General features: G+C 40.6%; 1 protein-coding gene across 1 annotated transcript in view; it reads left to right on the forward strand.

The window, feature by feature from the left end:
- The window catches only part of EYA2 (EYA transcriptional coactivator and phosphatase 2), a 246,806-nt gene that overhangs the window by 118,888 nt on the left and 106,155 nt on the right, over positions 1-21,763 (forward strand).

Below are 21,763 nucleotides of genomic sequence, written 5' to 3' on the forward strand. Positions count from 1 at the left end.
AAACTGAGGCAAACACTAGTTAAGTTACTTGCCGAAGGTCACAGAGCTAGCAAGTATCTGAGGCCAGATTTGAACTCAGGTTTCCCTGTCTCCCGTGGCCAGTTCTCTATCCACTGTGGCACCTAGCTACCTTCTATGTTGGAGCATGGGAAATTAAAAAAAAAAAACCAGGCCAAACTCCCAGGCCAGTTCTATTTTCCAGTGCACCATTTTTTTCTTACCTTCTTTTTTTTTTTTACCATCTACCCTCCTTTCCTTCTTTCCTAAATCATTAAATATTCCTTCTTCCTCCTCAACTCTTTGCAGCAGTTGAAAAAGAAGAAGAAGAAGAAGAAGAAGAAGAAAGGTAAAACAGGTTGCTCCAAAAAGCAGCTCTCTAGAGATAAGGTCTAGCCCGCACAGCCCCCTTGTAGAATCAGGGAAGTTTTCTACTCTGTTTCCCACAGGGGCCATGGGAACTTTTCAGGTGATTTTATACAGCTATGACTGTATCAGGAAGTGTGGGCCAAGCATCCCCCTGTGCTGCTGCAGCAGCTGCGCTGTGTCCCAATTAACTACATTCAGACTTAATGCTAATGGCTATAAACTGCTATTGACACAACCCAGGCATTTTGTAAGCCTGGATATATTCCTCCCTAAGTATTTTTTTTTTAAACACAGAACTCTTAGAAACCATGCACATGTGCTTCATATTAACTTTTTTTTTAAGTTGTTCCAGAGGATAAATAAACTCTCAAACTATTCCCTTTTCAGAATGGGAGATGTTGAGCTTATGTTTTAAAAGGGAAAAAAAAGGAATAAAGGAAGTGAGGAAGAAGGCAGGGGAGGGAGAAGGATTGAGATTTGGTTTGAAGGCCAGGAATTCTGTTTGAGAGGGGAAATCAGCTTCCATTTATAAGGTTGGAATGTGTGTTTTCCTTTTGCTGAATAATTAAGGCATAGATTCTCTGACTACTAAAACTAAGGATTCTGGAAGACGGAGGAGAAGAGGTAGAAGAAGCTTTAGCCCCATTGCTCTACAGATGAGCAAATGGAACGGGTGCATGACAAAGACTGACCCACAGTCATACAGAGACCTGGTAGGAGTGCTAGCTTACCCAGGTCTCCTAACCCCCATTCCCCACCCCTACAAGCCAGACTTCTCTGCACCAGCAAGTTCAGGTCATTAATATTCCAAAGAATTGACAGCCACTCTCTTGTGTTGTAGCTTATTTGTTAGTGTGGTCACATAGCTGTGTTTGGATGGGGCCTTTCCTCCCAAGAGTATACGTTAGTCTTACAAACAAAAGCCCTTAAAGCATCAAAAGCCAGTATGTTGTTTCTCCTTTGCTTATATGTTTGTGGGACGCGTGTATGTGTGTGTGTGAGACAGAGACAGACATAGGAAGAAGGGAGGGAGGCAGAGACAGAGAGAGAATATGGGAATTCCATGTGATTATTTTTTTATACAGCCAAAATGTGTGAAGAGGTTTATTTTGTTATGTTTCTTTTAAGGCTAAACACAACTATCATGCATCTGCCCCTAGTGACTCGAGCTAGGCAGACTAGCAAAACCTCTTCCTATGCAGTATGCAGGGAGCAGTCCCAGACTAGATGCTGTCCCATGGAACCATATCTAATTTTAACCCTAATGGATTATTTAGCCTGAATGGTACATGGATTGAGGCAGCATGATGAATTGAGAAGATTACTGGATTTGGAGTTAAAGGATCTGAGTGTAAACCTTGGCTTTGACTCTAACTAGGTAGGTATTCAAGCCCTGGGCAAGTCCTTTCACCTCCTCTGAGCTTCAGTTTTCTCATCTGTAAAATGGGTACATGATACCTACCTCAGTGAGTTGTTATGGGGGAAAATGCTTTGCAAACTTTAAAGTGCTATAAAGGGATACATTATTATATATGTCTGTGTACGTCCCTGTTTCCTCAGTTGCCTTTTCTGATTAGCCACTAAAGGCAGAGCCACTTGGCGTTGTAGGGACAGCCTCTCTCTAAGGGAGATTTGTTTTTCAAGGAACAAAAGACAAAGGAGAGAAGTGCTTCAGGATTGTGGCATTAGCATTCCAGTTTAGAGGATTGACCCTGCCATGGCAGCTGAAAGGCTCCAAAAACAGTAGGAAGTTGGTTACATCAAGAGATGTTTAGTCTCAGGGCAGCTAGGATAGAGCTCCAACCTTGGAGTCAGGATGACCCGAGTTCAAAGCTGGCCTCAGACACTTGACACTTACTAGCTGTGTGACCCTGGGCAAGTCACTTAACCCCAATTGCCTCACCGAAAAGGAAAAAAAAAAAGATGTTTAGTCTCTCAGCACCTGATCTTATAGAGCAGGTTGTAGCAATAATTAATATTAATAAAAATAATAATAGCTAGCATTTACATAGTGCTTTAAAATTTGCAGTGTTATCCCATTTGATCCTCACCACAGCATTGTAAAGTAGTTGCTATTATCCTGATCTTACAGATGAGGAAACTGAGGCACAGAGAATTTTCAGTGGCTTGCCAGGATTTGAAGACAGGTGTTTCTGACTCCCAAATCCAGCCCTCTCTCCACTAGGAATTGAAGAGATCTAGACTCTAGCCTTGGTCCTGTTACTAAGTAGCTATGTGACTTTTAGCAAATCACGTAACCTCTCTGGGACCTCAGTTTCTTCATCTGTAAATTGGACTCCAACTAGATGATCATTAAGGCTCTTCCCTGTCATGCCAGTCTGTGATGTTATCTCATTTAATCCTCAAAGCCCTATGAATTCAGTAGTGCAGGAGTTCCCATCTGCTTTTTGCAACTAAGTAAGATAGGACTTGGTTAAATGACTTACCCAAGGTCTCTCAGAGCTGAAACTTACACACAGATCTTCTGATTCTAAGTCAGGCTCCTTTAACTTTTGTATGATGGACCCTTTTGGCAATCTGGTGACACCTGTGAGCCCATTCTTGGAATAAAGTTTCAAATTCACAAACCCTAAGATAAGAATCCATGTTCCAAGTCCAGCCACTGTTCTTTCTATTATACAGAGTCAGATGGAATCCTTTCCCTGTTTCCTAGAAGAACAGTGGATCTCACTTTCTCTCTCTAGCCAGTCATGAGTCACCTCTCTCTTCTCTTAGGCTGTTCCCTGAGAGGCAGGCACCAGGTTCAGCATCATTATGGTTTCCCATTGTGATTCACCAGTTTCCTTGAGTATATTGGTTTAGATTTCTCCTCTTGTGAGTCTTGCCTTCCCTTGACTTTCTCAGAATACTTGGTCAAGCTTCCTGCTGATCTCTTTCCCTCCCTGATCTTATGCCCACTCCTACTGACTAGACAAGGCATTCTGTAACCTGGCACTGTCTTAACCCTACAGGTTACTCCACATTCCAGGAAAAGGGAATTACTTATTATGCCTTTCACAGGTCCTTAGATTTCCCATCTCCACACCTTTATTCATTCTGTACCCTCTGCCTAGGATGCCCTTTCTGTCTCCATCTCACCATGGCTGCTTGTTGAAAACCTATCCAGCCTTCAAGACCCAGCTCAAATGGCACTTCTTCCATGGAACTTTCCCTAATCCACTCAGTAGGAAATAAATCTTCCTGTCCTTCCTGTATTAGATGTGTACTTATTTACCTTTGCATCTTCTTGTGCATCCAACACCATGCCTTTGCATAGTAGGTTCTTAATCATTGTTTGGAGAATTTCTCTTTGGTACTTTCAGTCTCCTTTGTCTAGAGAGGCAGGGTGGTCCCTCTTCCTAACTGTGACAGTATGATTTGATCATTCCCTCAGCAGAGAAAGCTTGGGATGATAGGCAGAAACAGCTGAAAAGAAAGAGAGAGAGAGAGAGAGAGTGTAAGAATGTGTGTGTGTGTGTGTGTGTGTGTGTGTGTGCGCGCGCGCGCGTTTGGGGGCCAAAGAGCGAACTAAGTTAAGAATAATCCCTAAGAGACTTTTAAAAGCCAAGCTCTTTGCCCGATTAATGCTAGAAAAAAAAAGTGGGTGGTTTTTTCAGGTTGTTTTTTTTTTTTTGAGACATGGAAAAGCAGATGTGGAAAAGCAGAGAATTTGGGAAACATTTTCTTATATTCCCTGTTGGAAAATCCTTCCCTCACCCCTTTTCTCTCTCACCTTCACCAACAAAAAGGGAATTTTCATTAGCAAGAGGAAATTCTGGAGCTGAGAATGTAAGTTTGGATATCTGCATTCGAATTGGACTTTAAGAGCAAAGAAGTCAGATGAGTCATTTTTTTTAACATAAGAAGAATATGAGATAGTAAGAAAAAGTGTAAGACTTAGAATCATGAAAGACCTGGGTTTAAATCCTAACTCTGTGGTTTAAGAGTGGTGGCAAGTCAATTCAGCCATGTTAGCCTCAGTTTCCCCATTTGTAAAATGAATATAATGATACTTGTACTATGTGTCTCATAGGGTTGTTATTAGGAAAGTGATTTGTAAACCTTAAATCACTCTAAAGAGGTGATTGGATAAAGTGGATTCTAATTAGTGGTGGACTTAGGAGGGAACTTTTGTACATAGTGGTATCTTTGGTTAAATAGTAGGGCTTCTTAATTAAAGGACTTATACATGATGAGCTGTTGATAAAAGAAGGAACTGGAAACATGAGAGTATTAGCAAACTGGCATGCAGGGTGGAAACTACTCCACTAACAGGTAAAACTTAGGATAAATTCCCACAGTTGGTGCCATAAGGAGTTACTGGGAGCAGTATAGTGAAAGGGCAGTGGACAGAGAACCTGCATTTTCATCCTGATCCTTTCTCTGATTTTCTGTGTGATCTTGGGTAAGTACTTCCCTTTTCTGGACCTCCATTTCTTTATAAAATAAGAGTTTTGTTGTTCAGTTCTTTCGGTTGTGTTGGACTCTTCATGACCCCATTTGGGGTTTTCTTGGCAGAGATAATAGAGTGGTTTGCCATTTGCTTCTTCAGCTCATTTTTACAGATGAGGAATCTGAAGCAAACAGGGTTAAGTGACTTGCCCAGGGTCACACAGTTATTAAGTGTCTGAGGCTGGATTTGAACTCCTGACTCCAGGCCTAGCACTCTATTTACTAGCTACCCTAATAAGAGAGTTGGACAAGATAATAATGATAAAAATCATTACTATTGCTGCCAGCATTCACATAGCATTTTAAAGTTGGCAAATCATTTTACCACTATCTCATTTTTTCCTCACAATGGCTCTGGGACATAGGTGCTGGTATTATTCCCATTTTACAGATAAGCAAACTGAAACAGATTTAGATTCAGTTACTTGCCCTGGGTTACACAGGTAGTGCACACAAGGTAAGTGTCCAAGGCCAGATTTGAACTTAGGACTTCTGACTCCATATTTAGCACGCTAACCACTGCATCCTATAGCTGCTTCTAGTTTCAGAGTTGTATGGAGCAGACTTAGGAACCAGTGTTGCGCTTTGCATTACTTTATGTAAGCTATTGCTGCCATAGGACCGGACCTCTGGTGGCTGATAGTAAATACTTTTAAGTTAAAAAGTGGCATGACATGGTGGAAAGAACACTAAACCAGGAGTCAGGAGGCCTCAGTTTACCCATCTGTATGGAAGAGGTGTTTGGGGAGGTGGTGCCTAAAATAGATTTAGGTTTAATTTTTCAAGATTAAATACATTTGTTAGGAATTTGTATATGAAGTTCAAATTAGGGTAATTTCATCTGGATTCACTGAAGACAGTCATGATGTAGTTGGTTTGATAGAGGCACACAGGCACATATAAACATAAATGCTGTGTTGACATTGTCATACAAGTAAGGTGTTGGTATTTGGGGGGAAGGAAAAGCAGCCTTGAATTGTGGGTCCTGGAAGCGGAGGTTAGCTGCAATAAATTATCATGCCAGAGTTTTACAGAATGAGAAATGTTTTTCTAGAATAATAAATTACGTTTTAATGTCCAAACCCCCCCTAAAAAAAAAAGAGAGAGAGAGAAGTGTGAGCCTGAGTAACAAAGTCATCTTCCCCTCTTCCCTTCCCCCACTAAACATCTGTCAACTACAAGGACCACAGAGAAGTGTAAATGTCTGATGCCATCTGGATAGGGTACTGCTGCCCTTTATATTGAGAGGTTGTTGTCTCCATATCTGTCTTCCTTGCCTAAGGGATTAGATTCATTTTCAAACCCTCAGCTATTTCTGGAGGGCAGATAAAAGACTGGGTGATGGGAGTACACGACAGAGATGAAGGAACTTTCCATTTACATTTTGACCAGTACCTGGTATTTATAAATGTCTGCTTTGTTGGAGCATTTGTATGGATTAAATATAACAATGAAGACAAAAGTGCTTTGTGTACCCTAAGGCAATGTACATGTATAAGAGATTATGTAATGGTTGTCCCAAAGGTTTTGGTTCAGTTTTTACCTGTTAAAAGTTTTTAATATTAAATTTAATTAGATAGTAATTTAATTAATATTCATAATTATTATAATCTCTTACAATAATATAAGATTATATACAGGCTGTCCCAAAGGTCTTGATACAACTTAACCTATTAAAATTTTTAATATTAATATATTATAATTTGACATTTAATATTAAAAGCTTTTAATAGATTAAAACTGCACCAAGACAGTTGGGACAGCCTATGTTGGTATGGTGAGAGTGGCTTTGGACTTGAAGTGAGAAAGTTTGTGGCCTCTGTCAGTTATTATTATTGACTTTTGTCATATTGATTATCAGTATTAATTATCAGTGTTATCAGTTATCAGTAACCTCAATATTATTGACTTTTATTAAGTCAACAAGATTTATTAAACTCCTCCAAGGACTATACTTAAACACTAGAGATACAAAAAAAGGCAAAAACAAATAATTCCCTGCTCTCAAGGAACTCACCTTCTAATGGAGGGACAACATACAGACAAAAAGTAGAATAAATTGGAGACCATCCTAGAGGGAATCAGCTGAGGCCTAGAGGTTAAGTGACTTGCCCAGGATCACAGAGCTAGCAGCTGTCTGAGGTCACATTTGAACCCAGGTCTTCCTAACTCCAAATCCAACATTCTATCCCCTGCACATTGTGCCCTGGGCAGCCTGGTAAGGTGGGAAGAGCACTATCTTGGGCAGGTTACTTAGTCTCTGCAAGCCTCAGTCTCATCATTTGTTAAATGAAAGGATCAAACTAGATTTTTTAAAGTCCTTTCTGACTCTAAATATGTCTGTATAGTTGGAGAAGTAGGTAGAGCATGTGTAATTAACACCCACCAATAGCTTTCAGATCTGAGACAAAAACCAGTTATTCAGTAGGCATTTATTTAGCACCTACTTTGTGCCTAGTGGATAGAGAGCCAGCCCTTTGTGTTAGGAAGACCCAGGTGCAAGTTCCATCTCTGACATCTACTGACTGTATGACCCTGGTTAGAAGTCCCTTGTCCTCTCTGTGCAGTGAGGTTGAGGAGCAAGAAGGAAAGAGAATAAGCATTTATATAATACCTACTACGTGCCTGGTATTGTGTTAAGTGGTTTACAGATATTCTCTCATTTGACCCTCACAACAATCTTGCAAGATAGGCTATTATCCCCACTTTATAGTTGAGGAAACTGAGACAAAACAGCAGATAAATGACTTGCCCAAGGTCACACAACTAGCAGATATCTGAGGTAAGATTTGAACTCTGGTCTTCCTGACTGCAGGCCCAACTACAACATATCCACTGTGTGCCACCTAGCACAGAGGGTCCTGATCTGCATTGGGAGAATTTCTTTAGATTTCCCTTTATCAGTGAAGTCACAGATCTGTCCCTTCCCCACAGCCTACATGCCAGCACAATAATAAGCACTAGGGTTGAAAGAAAGGCTTTTTGGATAGCGTTTGGCACGTAATTCTGGGTACCATATGTCAAAAGTTAAGCTTATGCTAACGCCAGCAGTGAATTGTGTTTAGCCCTGAAGAGGATACACAGATAAATAAACCCTGGTCCCTGCCCACATAACGTTCACAGTCTAACATCACGGATAAGAGGAGTAAACAAGTACAGATATGATACAAATTAGAACCTAAGTGCATGCAAGGACAAAGTGGCCTATTCATGTTTCAAAGAAATGTGCTGTGTGTCTATAGCTTACTTGTTCCCTTATGGAAAGAAAAAATATATGTAATATATAAATATGTATATTTATATGAAAATGAAAGAGCCACTTCTACCACCACTTTGGGGGTGGGGAAGATACTGTCTATTAATTTTGAAAAGCAAGAAAATGCAGTGCCTGATTTAGGGTACATGTTCCCACCATGATAATTCCCTAGTGATAAAAAAGAGCAGCATGTTCTAAGCCCTCTAGGGCAATATGCCCTTCTGCTCAGTAATTGAAAAGGATAATTAAGGGGTTCAGAGCAGGAGGAAAACATTGCTTCAGGCTCAGAGGTGTTTATTAGGAGGACTCTGTGTGTAGATGCACATCTTGGGGCCTGGCTCAGAGAGAAACCTAAAATGGGTCCCAGGCAAGGTTACAGGATAAATAATTTGCACACTTTCAGCAAAGCAATTTGTTCTGCTTCTAAAGTTTTATTGGAAAGGGGATTGGGGGGGGGAGGGCGGGGAATGAGCCCAAAATTTTTTTTCTTTTTAAGTCTCAAGAAGTTCTTGAGAATAACACTCACACCTAGAGCCATAGAAAAATTCCCCAAGATTCTCCCAGTTTAAAGGTGATCTTTATCAATCTCATTTACACACTGAATAGCCTCCCCAGCCTCAAGGTAGTCAGTGATCTGCTAGACACTAATCCCCTACCTGTAGACCCTGTTGGTTTATTTGTTTGTTTTTATTTCCTTCTTCCATTTATTCAGGTCTGATGCTCTCCTCCCCCTAGCTCAGGCAGTACCAAAATTCATAGATTCATAAACTTGAAGAGCTGGGAGAGCCCTAAGGAGGCATCTAGCCCAGCCCTCTGATTTACAGGATAGGAAACTGAGGCCCAGAGAGAGGACAAGAGGTTGGCCCCCATCACACAGCAAGCTTTCCCTCTCTGCTAATTGCACCAGCTTGTCAGGAATGCTGAGGACTTTTTGTTTGTTTGCTCACTTCTGCGGTGGCTGCCCAGACTCCTTTCCAGAATTTCAGACAGGCATGTGGACCGGGCAGGCAAGCTAATGCTTGGATCACTGTTGCTCCAACCACAGGTTTCTGTTGTCCAAGAGACAGGCTGCCCAACGCAATTGCATAACAGCCTAAACTGTAGCCTGAGGCTCTCTCAGCTGCTGTATTGGGTGAACTTTTCCAGTCTCCTGGCTCCATTGGTCTCTTCTAAAAATTGGAGTTCAGATCGGCAGGCATGATTTTGGCAAATGGTCGTAGGGGAGAACGGGAGGTCCTTGTGGAGAGATTCAACTTGAGAGCCCAGTTTCTTTCAGACTTTTGGAATTCAGTGCGGCTAAAACTCTTAGCTTCCTTGACACCTTATGATCCATCACTGAATCATTAATTGCGTAGACAGCCCGTATCATTGCAATCCAGAAAGCAAAAATTGCATAGACTTGAACAAATTTGTGCTGCGTATTCAAAAGGGGGAATATCACATTCTCCTGTGTTAGCCTCATCCAGCACAGAGATTAGCTTTGACTCTTCTCATGGTAGTAGGGAACGTATTTTTGTTTCTGTTTTGAGGAAGTATACTGAGTTCCTTATTTTTTTTTCCATTACAGTGTGGCAAAAACCGAAGGTTACCTGTTTGCTTTGGTTTGTACAGATTGATAGGATGGAATTCAGAGGACTGAGTTTAACCCAAGAGACATAGAATTTCAGAGCTGGACGGGACCCGAGAGATCATTCCAATCCAATCTCTCAGTTGACACGAGGAGAAAATTGAGCCCCAGACATGGGAAATATCTCGCCAGTGTATTTGTAACTGATTAGTGGCAGAAGTGAGACGAGAACTAGGGGTGTGCTCTCCTATAAATTGTTAGTAATGAGCCTTCACATGTCAGAAGTCAACAAGCACTGCACACAAGGGCTTGATTTGGGTTTTTGGGTTTTTGGGTTTTTTTTTTTTGTTTGATCATCAAGACTTAAGAAAGTGATAGAGGAAAAATGTTAACAATGCAAATTAAACTTAAAAGTGTGTCACATATACGTTTTTTCTGGAGAGCCCCTTGTTAAACATTTACCAACACACCCCAACTAGAACCCAGTTTTTCCAGACATAGAATTCTTCCAAGGTGAGCTGGTGTTTTTGTATTAGTAGTGCTAATGTGAAAGTATTGACTGTTTATTGGAAACAGCATTGGAGCAGGAATCAGGGGATCTGGGTTCTAGTTCTGATCCTGTTCACTAACAGGGCAAGAGTTTTAAACTCTCTGGGCCTCAGATTCCTCCAGGAGTAAATAGAATTGAGGAATGCTTGTCTTACTTGTGAGGATCAGATTAAACAATGGACATGGAAGTGTTTTGCAAAACACTCTCTATGAGAAGATGCAGAATGACTCTCTATCTGTATAATTGTGCGTGTGTGTGTGTGTGTGTGTGTGTGTGTATATGTGTGTGTTGCAAAGAGGCATGACTGGTGTTACCTTGAGGTTTCCTTGTCATGTGGAAGAGATGTAGGGTTCTCAAAGCCTTTGTCTTTGGTGCACGTGTTCTGACAGGTCCTTCCACACTGGACAGGCTTCAAGCATGGGCAGGGAGAAGATGTGTGTGTCTGTAATCAAAGGACCAGCTTTGCTTGGTACAGAGAGACTCCTCTGCCAGAAAGACGGTCTCCAGGAGATGAATTTGGGAAAGGAGCATGGCAAAGACAACTGATGAACTAATGAGCATTGACCAAGGCCCAGAGGGTTGTTGGTCTGCTTACTAGCCTGCTGAAGGATTGTAGTATTAGATATTCCAGATGGAGAACTGTGTAAGACAAATTTGAGGTAGTGTTTTGGTTTTTTTCCCATCTCTCTCTTAATGTGTCAAAAATGGTGTTTGTGTTGGTGAATGTTAGTGCTCTCAGCTGGAGCTATTTCTGTCTTCTGCTCTAAGGAGGCAGTCATATCCTGGAAGTATAGATTGCAAGGGGAAAGAACACTGAACTTGGAATCAGAGATCTGGGTTCAAATCCTCACTTGGCCAGCTGAGTGACCTTAGGGCAAATCGCTTCCACTCTTTTGAGCTCAGTTTCCTTGTCTGTAAAATGAGAGGAGTGGACTAAATCACAGCCAAGTTTCCTTCCACATCAAAGTCTGTGATCCTGTTACCTGTCATCATTAACAATTATTTCCCCAGAGCCCAGGTCTTCCCCTCCAGTCTTGATGGTTGTTTGCATTTCTGTACTTTCTTTCTCCATTCCTATCCCCTTCATGCAGACCATCGTGACAGAATTTTCACTTTACATTTTAGTTACTTTTATGTTACAGTTTTTTGTATGTATTAGTCATATCTCCCTAGTAGACTAGAAGCTTCTTGAAGGTAGGTCCTTTGTCTTCCTCTCTGTATCCCTATCCCATCAGTCCAGGTTGGTGTGAGCAAGTGCTCGCCAAATGTTTGTGGAACAGGGGTAGGGGAGATGGAGGATTATTTTGGCAGTGAAGCAGATAGACTTTTAAAGTTGGAATCACATAGTCATCTAGCATAACTCCTTTGTTGTCCTTTTAGGGAATCTGAGGCCAAATTTAGGAAATGACTTCAAAGGTCCTATTGCTAGATATTGTAGGTGCCGTCAAACCCAGTTTTCTGCACCTAGGCAGGACTGCTACAACTACCTTCACTCGGCTGCCAAGGATTGAGAAAATGACAGACCATCCTGGAATCTTACAAAAGACAGCATGGCACTGCCCCCCCCACCAAGGCAGGGAAACATTGAGAAATCCACCGTGACCCTGCATGGGGTCATCAAAAGGCTGGGCTGAGCAGTGAAAGGGCAGAAGAAGAATGTGCCTGGCGCACCGTCCCCAAGACCACTCGGCTTTGTAAAATTGAAACCTCCCTGGCAGGAGGGGCAGGTCAAGGCTTCTACTTCCCAGCTGGCTTATATTAGTCTCAGTCTAAGAGACTGTGGCGACAGAAACATGCTCCATACCCTGGCAAGTTCACTGAGGGGAGGCCTCCTTCAGGAGGGGTCAAATCTCGCTCTTTACAGTATAAATAAAGGTCCCCTTCCCCTCCTGCTCCCACACATATCAGCACAATATCTCTTTCAAAGATTTCAAAACACTGGAGCAGACCGTGCTAAATTGACTTGATTGTTTTAAAACTAGCCAAAAAAAATAAAATTAAGGGAGTCTCTATCCCAGGTTTCTGTTGCTTCATTGAAGAGCATAGCCCCTGGAGGGAGCCGTGCTCATGACCATCCTAGCTGCCCTGTCTATGCCCCTGGAAGGGGGAAACTTTGATGTTTGGCGGTATTTTTTGCTCTGGGCTTATGTATGTCAAGCCCAAGTTGGGAAGGGGGGTCGTATGCCCTGGAGAGGGGACAAGATAGCAGGATAACTAGGCCCATTTCAGCCGGTGCAATTAGACCAATTAGAAATTGGACAGGTTTGGAAGCATAGGAAGCCCCTAGCTCTCCAGATTCCCCAGGGTCATTAATATGCTCTACCCCAACCCGAGAGTTGAGACTGTTAGATGCTTTCCACCTAGGAGATGAAATAAAGAGTAAGTAGAGTTTTTTAATTTATTTTTAATTATAAATGTAATAGGATAGGAGTAGGGACTAAATTAGTCAATAAGCATTTATTAAGCACCTAGTATTTCCCAAGGATTGTGTGGGGATATAGAGAAAGGCAAAAAACAAGCTCACAATGTCACGGTGTAAAGGTTAAGATATCTCAGAGTGAAGGCATTAAGAAATGAAATCTGTGATTTCATTTTGCATAAGGAACAAGATGAAAGAGAGAAGTCCTTCAACTGAACAGACCTTCTCTGTAACTTGTGGTCTTAGAGAATTGCCCAGGATCATGAAGGAGAAGTCAGGTCACTTTTTTAAGTTCATTCTACCACTGTGTGTGTCAGAGTATTTGAACCCAAGTCTTTTTGGCTCCAAGGCTAATTATTCACTACACTGACTCTTATAAGTGCAATAATCATCGACAAAGATGATCTAGTAAATATACCAGCAAGGGGCAAGATCTCAGCCCAAAGCCCCGGGCTTTCACTTAGAGGCAGGAGTTCACATCCAGCAGACTGGCAAAGAAAACAGTGAGGTTCTGTGTCCCTTCCAGGCCTGCCACAAGTTCTGCCATCTTTGAGTACTTCCTTTCCTTGGTTGGAGAGTTTTTTTGCTTTTTATTGCTGTTGTTTTTTGAGGGGGTGGGGTTTGAAATGTTTTTTAAACAGTGGCCATCAGTGAGTGTACTGCTTTGGTTCTGCTCATATTTTAACACATTTCATCACACAAGTCGTTCCCTATTTCTTCATATTATTTCTTTAGAGTAGCATTCCATTATGTTAACAAACCATAATTATTTGTTATTCTGCAGTTGTTAGGCATGTATAACTTGTTTCCAGTTTTGCTTTTTTTTTAAAAAAATTACAAATAGAACAACTATGAATAGTTTGATAGTAAGAGGCTTCTGTTTTTCCATATTATAATTTCTAAATAGAATCTTAGCAGTAGAATTGCTGGGTCTCAAAAAGCATGACCACTTTGGGGACTCTCATTGTTATATGTTACCATTTTTTTGGTTGTTATTCAGTTGTTTTCAGTTGCATCCAACTCTTTGGGACCCCACTTGGGGTGTTCTTGGCAATAATACTAGAGTAGTTTGCCATTTCCTTCCCCAGCTCATTGTACAGGTGAGGAAAGTGAAACAAACAAGGTTAAGTGACTTGCCCAGGGTCACACAGCTAGGAAGTGACTGAGGCCAGATTTGAACTCAGGAAGATGACTCTACCTGACTTCAGGCCCAGCACGCCATCCACTGCACCACCTAGCTGCCCATATATTACCATACTGCTTCCCAAAATATCTGCATTAGTCCATAGACACACCAGCAGTTTAATTAACAGTTTCCCCAAGAGGCCTACCAACACTTAATTCTATTATTTTAAAAAATATTTTTATTATCCCATTAACTATAAGGTATTTTAAGGTTGTCTTTGTTTCCATTTTTTCTAGTTATTAGGGAGTTTGAGAATCTTTTATTTGATTGTTAACAGTTTTCATTTCCATGGAGTGTATGTTATTACTTTTTCAGCAGTATTTCAGTTTCTTATAGATTTTAGGTGTCAGACCTCTGATATATTTACTTCATAAATCTTTCCCAATCTGTTTCTTTTCTTCTAATTTTAGAAATTTTGTTTCACATTGTGCAAAATCTCTTTATAGAGTCAAGTTCATTAACTTGTCTCCATTGATTTCTCTTTATAATTTAAATAAATATATTGTTCATTTTTTCTGATTTTTTGTTTAAAAAAATGTTAGATCACTTAAAGAGTTCATTATGGTATTTGGTGTGAAATGTAATTCCAAATCCTTTTTTTTTCCTGTACTATCATTCCAGTTTTCCTAGCAGTTTTTATTCAATTCTGTTGCCCATATTTTCCTGTGATGGGGTTGATCAAACATCAATTTTTTATATTCATCAGGTTCTGTTTCTGGGTTCTCTGTTTTTTAATTTCTAGGTAGTTATTATAATAAGTACTTTTATAATATGTTTTGTTATCTGTTAATGCTAAATATCTTTTGTCACTTTCCTTTTCCATAGTTATTCTTGATATTCTTTTTCATCTATTTCTATAAGAATTTTATTATGATTTTTATTTGTTTTTCTGAAATAATCTTTTCCCCAATTTTTTATATTTAAAATTTTGTTTGGTGTAAAATTGCTTAGTTTGAGAAATACTCTATTCATATATTTGTTTGACGAATCTATGAGCAAGAGCTATCATCATCTTGAAGTTATCTTTGTGTAGATTTTTTGTTATGATGCGACTAGAATTATGGACTCTAGAATCAGAAAACTTGGATCTCACCTCTGATGTGACTGTGGGCAGGTCACTCAATCTTTAAAATATAAATAGTAAAATATATATGTATAGTATAAAATAAATATTTTATAAATAAATTTATAAAATATATATATATAGAGAGAGAGAGTATAAAAATATAAATAGTACCTGAAATACCTAACCTCAAGGTTGTGTGACTCAGATCCAATAACATAAACTACTTTGTGAATTTTAAAGCAGTATATAAATGTTAGTTATTGTTGTCAATGCCCAAATATTTGTTGTGTTTTATCACCATCATAAAGGATATTTCTATATACTATGTTTTTATTTTGTTTGGTTGGTTTTTTTAAAGAACAACATTGTCTTTAAAAAAGAAAAATCAGAAATTTTGTGTCATTTTCTTCCTAAAGATGATTTTGCCCTTCCATTTTTGACCTATGATTAAAGCCTTGATATTGCCTAAAGGGCAGTCTTTAAGAGTTCACAATAGAGGCAGCTAGATGGTACAGTGGATAGAGCACCAGCCCTGGATTCAGGAAGACCTGAGGTCAAATCTGGGCTGAGACACTTGACACTTAGTAGCTGTGTGACCTTGGGCAGGTCACTTTGCCCCATTGCCAAGGAAGGAAGGGAGGGAGGGAGGGAAAAGGTCACAATAAAACCAGGGACCCATTAAGTTCCATTGGACTCCTTTACTCCTATTCCATCTCCTCAGCTTATCATCAACAAGTACAATTGTCCCTTTCATATTTCAGGCGTTAGAAGCGCAGCACCCCACTGTGCCATCTGGAATGTCTGCATAAAGTTTTTTTGGCACTCTCTTCGTACCAGAGGAAAAGTCTAAATGTTTTTCTTTTTCTCTTTTGGAGTGTTTATCGTGCCTTATTTTAAAATTCGGGTTATTTGGTCATAAGCTCTGTGTCATCTGCTGACCTTCACCTGTCGTCTGTGGCTTCCACAACACTCCCTCAAAATTCCCATTTCATTTTTTATGCTGTCTCACAATGTATCAGAACTGTGATGAGGAAAGTTGACATGTGGGAGGGATAACTGTACTTATTAAGCTCCTGCTGTGTACCGAGCCCTGTGAAGGCATGGTCTTCACTCTTTTAGAAGCTTAAGTTCCCCTTACGAGAACTAAAATAAGCAAAACAACTGGATAACTGCCCCACTGTTTAAAAACAAAAAACAAAAAGCCTATTGATGGCTTCCCATTGTCGATCAGTTGTTTCAGTCGTGTCCAGTTCTTCATGACCACGTTTGGGATTTTCTTGGCAACAATACTGGAGTAGTTTGCCATTTCCTTCTCCAGCTCGTTATACAGATGAGGAAACTGAGGTAAACAGGGTTAAGTGACTTTCCCAGGGTCACACAGCTAGTAAGTGTCTGAGGCCAGATTTGAACTCAGGAAGATGAGTCTTCCTGACTCTAGGTCCAGAACTTTTATCCACTGTACCACCTAACTACCCCTAGCCTTCCCATTGTCTCCTAGTTGAAGGTCTAAACCAGGGGTGGGGAACCTGCAGCCTCAAAGCCACATGTGGCCCTCTAGGGCCTCAAGTGTGGCTCTTTGACTGAATCCAAACTTCACAGAACAAATCCCCTTAATAAAAGGATTTGTTCTGTGAAGTTTGGATTCAAAGGGCCACACTTAAGGACCTAGAGGACCTTGAGGCCACAGATTCCCACCCCTGGAAACTCTAGCCCTGCATATTTGTTGTTAACATCCACGTGAAAGTACTTTGCAAATGTGAAAGTACAGTATATTCTCCAATGTGGAGCACATATGATTCAAACATTAAGTATTCTAGTGTCCAGATGGTGAATTGGCAACTAATAATGTTTGTTTATGCCAAGGACAGAAACCTTTAAAATGTGGTTTGCTGATGCTCCAATCTCTTTTCTTACAGTGTGCTTCGGAGGGGTAGATTGAGGAGGGTGAGGAGAGGGGCACACTGAACACATCGCTTCAAATCAGCAAATGTATATTAAGCATCTAATACGTGCTGAGCTATAGAGATACAAAAGTAGTTGATATACAACATAGGCTATGCTGTCAAGGAATCTACAATGTAATGTTACACAAATAACTATGCTATAAGGGAGAGTGTGATAAGTGAAGAAGATTGATTCTTGTGGTGGGATAAAGCGGTGGCTGGTTCTTGTTCTGGCTGGCAGCTGTTTCAAATAGTTGGGCGTGGGAGAGGAGCAGAGAGGTGGGGTTATGATGGCAGTAACCAGCCTACATGCCACAAAACAATTGGACCATGTGCCAAACCATGTAATGCTAGGAGATGCATGTGATAAGGGAAGGACAGGTTGGCATTGAAAGTTTCTTCCAGCTCTTAAGATTCAGTGATTGTAGGATTGGTCTGGGCTCATGTACATATATTTTGCCTCACTTTGCCATCCATAGAGTTGCCTGAAACATGGATCAAAGTGATGCAATTGAAATAGATCTGTATAACTCTGTGGTTCTTGTTCTGGGAGACCTTTTTTTAAAGAAGGCTTCTCCAAGAAGGCATAAAAGCTCACCTACAACCCAACCCAGCCATGGCTGCCACTGATCCCCATCACGTCCTATCACAGCATCATGCTTGAAGGGTGGATGTTGTACTTAACTCTACAAAGTGTTTTTACATTAATCTCTTCATTTTGAGGCTACTTCTGTTTTTCCTGGCAAGCTTATTTCAGGGGAATGAAAGCTCAAAGCAGCACTAGAATGTATGTTTCCAACACAGCACTGAGCATAGTGAGGCAAAGCCTCATCTCTCAGGCTTGAGGAAAGAAACTGGTCCAAGTGGAAAGCCATCCCTTGCATGAGGGACGGGCACAGACAAGTAGCAGCTTGTGCAGTGCTGGGGAACTTATCACTCTGAGCCTCTGGTTAGAAGGCTAGCTTTGGGAACCTTCTCAAAGGGAGTGGTCTTTGTTCTGTCTGAAGTCATATCTGAAGGTTGTCAGATGAACCTGATGAATAGAAAAGATTGGTGTTTGATAAACCCATCCTGTAAAAAAGCATTGGGGAATACAGTTTAGGAAAAGCTGCTGGAAAAACTGAGGTAACTATATGACCAAAAACAAAAAAGGGGGGGGGTTTGGATCCACACCTCACACCAAATAACATGATGAACTCTCTAAGTGATCTATTTTTTTAAAGCACAAATACATTAGGAAAAAACGAATAATAGATTTGTCTCAATTATGAAAACATTTTTCATCAATAAAACAGGAGAAATCAATGGAAACAAAATGGATGAATTTCACTTTACAAAGAGATGTTGCATGATGCAACATACTAGCTTTAAAATGTTGTAGTTGTTGAAGTTTCTATAGATCAGAACAGTGCATAGTGAAGGAACACTGGCTCTAGAATTAAAGACTCTGGGTTCAAAGCCTACCTCTGATACCACCTGTTTGACCTTGAGCTAGTCGTTTGTCTTCCTGGGCCTGTTTCATCATCTGTAAAATGCTATTGGGCAAGATGAATTCTTAGGTCTCTTTCAACTCTAGCTATGTGATGATCCTATGATACTTTGGTAAATATGTAGTCATGTTACTGATAGTAAGCCCTAGTAGTACAGGTCCGAAACTACCCCACACTTTCTCTTCTTAACTGGCTCTTGCCCATGGCCTCCCATAAATATTCCAACCTACCTTACCAGGCTGATTTCATAATGTCCCCTCCATGCCCTCCATAGTCCAGCCAAACTGGCTGTCTTGCTATTCTTCACACATAGCATTCCATTTCCTCCGAAAAAATGAAGAGTCAGACACAACTGTCGAAAATGACTGAATAACAGCAGACAAAACAGCAGGAGGTGGGCTCTTTGAACTTGTTTTGCCCTATCGAGGTTCATCTCAGGTTGAAAATGTTTTTCCCAAACTACTGACCTAAAGCAATTTTGTTTAATAGAGATTGTGAGGGAATTCCAAAGAGATGTCAGAATATTTCTTCAGGTTGTGCTGTTTTCCTTCTCAAAAATGTTCAGTGCTTCCCTGTTGCTTAGAAGATAAAATAATCTCTTTTATCTGTCATTAAAGGTTATGTACAATATGGTTCCAGCCTGCATTTCTAACCTTACTTCACATTGCACGATCTGCATTCTAACCAAAATGGACTACCAGCTGTTTCTGTTTCCTCTGTCTGTCCCTCATGCCTAAAATATACTCTTTACTCATCTTTTCTATGAAAAATCTTCCCATTCCTTTAAGGTTCAGTTTAGGTGCTTTCTCTGTGCAATCTTTCCTGATTTCCTCCCATCCTACAGCCCCTCGCCAGTAAGAGGTTTTCCTAGAGTACTTTTGTCATGATTTCTTTTCTGGCCTTATCAAACTCTATTGATATTTTTCTTTAAGTATATGCTTAAGCATATTTAAGTATATACATCTAATAGACTATAAACTTTTTGTGGGCAGGGACTATGGTTTATTTTGTTTTGTTTTTAATTATTGTATCCCCAGCACTTAGCACTTTACATATAGTCAGTATTGAATAAAGGCTTGCTCAGTGGATCCTATGATTGATTATTCATGTATTATATTTATGTAGTGTTTTATGGTTACAAAGCACTTTCGCATACCTAATCTCACTTGATCTCTATAAGCTCTCAAGGTGTAGGAGGTATATATTTTATTATTCTTGTTTTATAGATAAGGAAACAAGAGCTTAGGTTAAATAACCTTACTAGAGTCACAGAGCCAGGAAAGAACAGAAAAAAAAGGCTCAAACCCAAGCTTCCTGTCTCCTGGGCCAGGGCTTCTTCCACCATAGAGGAACATAGAGAGTCTTTTCATCTGAGAAGCCAAACCCTTTGAAATAGAGGACCTTTTTCCTCTTTCTGCAGCATGCAATTCTGCCAACTTGTAGTTTTGTCTGGTGAGTGTTAGGGGTTTAGAGTCAATCAGAACTAGGGACGATTCTCAACTCAGGGCAAGTTTGAGGCAGCCCGGTGTCATAGTGGATGGACCATTGGACTTAGGAAGGCCTAAGTTAAAATCTTGCCTAGGACACTTCTTAGCTGAGTGACCCTGGGCAAATGAGTTAATTCTTCTTTTCCTGTCAGTGCCTCACTTTCGCTATCCGGGAATAATCCCTACCTCACTAGACCTTTCCGAGGATCAAACGAGGCAATATATGTAATGCACTTTGCAAGTCTTAAAGCACCATCTAAATGCTAGCTATTGTTATTATTGTCATCATTCATTGGGAGCCACCGCTGCAGGGTTATGGCAGCTGTTGTGTACCTCTTGGCCTGAAGGACTCATGTTACCACCTTTACTGAATGATGGATGCAGACCTGTTAAAGGGCAGCGATGGGAGCTGAGCTTTGAAGGTGGAGTAGTTCTAAGACCTCACCACAGCCGTTGTGAACAGTTTAAAAGCTCAGCTTGATTCATCTGGACCTATTCTTTTCCTTGTTTAAAACCTGTCTCTGGATAGCCATAGTCTGGAACATACCAACCAAGGCCACCCCTGTCCAAGATTTGCCACTATCAAACCTGCCCCTGGCTCCATGCAGAGGATTGAAGTGAGCTGAGTTGTTCAGCAGAAAGATAGTGCTGTTGGGTAGGACTCTACAAGTTAAAATGGAGCAGGATCCACTCTAGAAAGAGCAAAGACAAAAATTGTATTTTGTTTGCCTTAACCTCGAGGTGACAATTGTGATAGATGCAGGAATTATTGAAGTCTGAAAATAACTAAGAGGTGCCTGGCATAGTGGATGGAATCAGGAAGGACCTGGGTTCAAATCCAAATTCTGTGAGACCAAAGGTAAACCACTTTATCATCTCCATATCCCCAGGCTCTGAGTTAGATGATGCAGTGTGGTTCAGGGAAGAGAGAAGAGGAGTTGGACTCCAAGTAGGGGTCCGTTGGTAAATATTTAACAGCCAGGGAGGGATAGGGAGAGCGGTGGGCTTGGAACCAAGAAGACTTATCTTCATGGGTTCAAATCCAGCCTTAGATACTCACTAGCTTTGTGATCCTTGGTAAATCACTTAACCGTGTCTGCCTCAGTTACCTCATCTGTAAAATGGATTGGAGAAGGAAATGTCAAACCACTCCAGGATCTTTGCCAAGAAAACCCCAAATGGGGTCACAGAGAGTCAGATACAACTGAAACAACTTAACAGCAACAAAGCAACAATAGAGCATTGTTAACATTTTTTCTATCACTTCTTGAGTCTAAATGATCAGCAAAAGAATAAACCGAGCCCTAATTTGTAGTCTTCACCCATTTTTGAGGTGTAAATGCTCACACTGAAAATTTAACAACCCCCACCACCTATGTCAGTTTGAGCTCTGCCACTCACCACAAGCGGGATTTCAAGCAAGTCAGTGAACTTCTTTAGGCTGTAGTTTCCTCATCTATAGAATGAGGGATTTGTACTACATGACCTGTAGAATATTTTTTCAGATCAAAATCTGGAATTCTATGTTACTGGAGAAAGTTGCTGGTCTAGACTATTGGAAATTACAGATCTGGATTGTTGTGACCTTTCCCTTCTCCCCCATCACCACTAAGAAAAAAAAAAAAGGAAAGATAGTAACTTAAACTGTGCAGATTAAAAGAGTTTATTGGAGATAAGAGAAAGATAAAAGCCTAACTGGATATTGCAACTGTCCTTTACCACACACTTCATAATGCTTTTAAAGGTCTGATGAACATGGAGTGAATTATGAATTGTAGCACCAACAAAACATAGGGTTCTGGTAGCTTTGATCTGAAAATTCTGGGATATCTTAAGGGAAGCAGTGTGCTCTCCCATATGAGTTATTACTGGGAATTTCTCTACCCCTCTGGTGCACATGGGCCAGCCAGTGGGAATTTACTGGTCCCTGGATGGAACCATTACTCCTAATGGCAAACAGTTAACACAGACAAGTCTCTAG

The sequence above is a fragment of the Phascolarctos cinereus genome, unplaced genomic scaffold (genome assembly GCF_003287225.1).
Source record: "Phascolarctos cinereus isolate Bilbo 61053 unplaced genomic scaffold, phaCin_HiC Scaffold_2;HRSCAF=192, whole genome shotgun sequence".
In the NCBI taxonomy this organism is placed as follows: Eukaryota; Metazoa; Chordata; class Mammalia; order Diprotodontia; family Phascolarctidae; genus Phascolarctos; species Phascolarctos cinereus.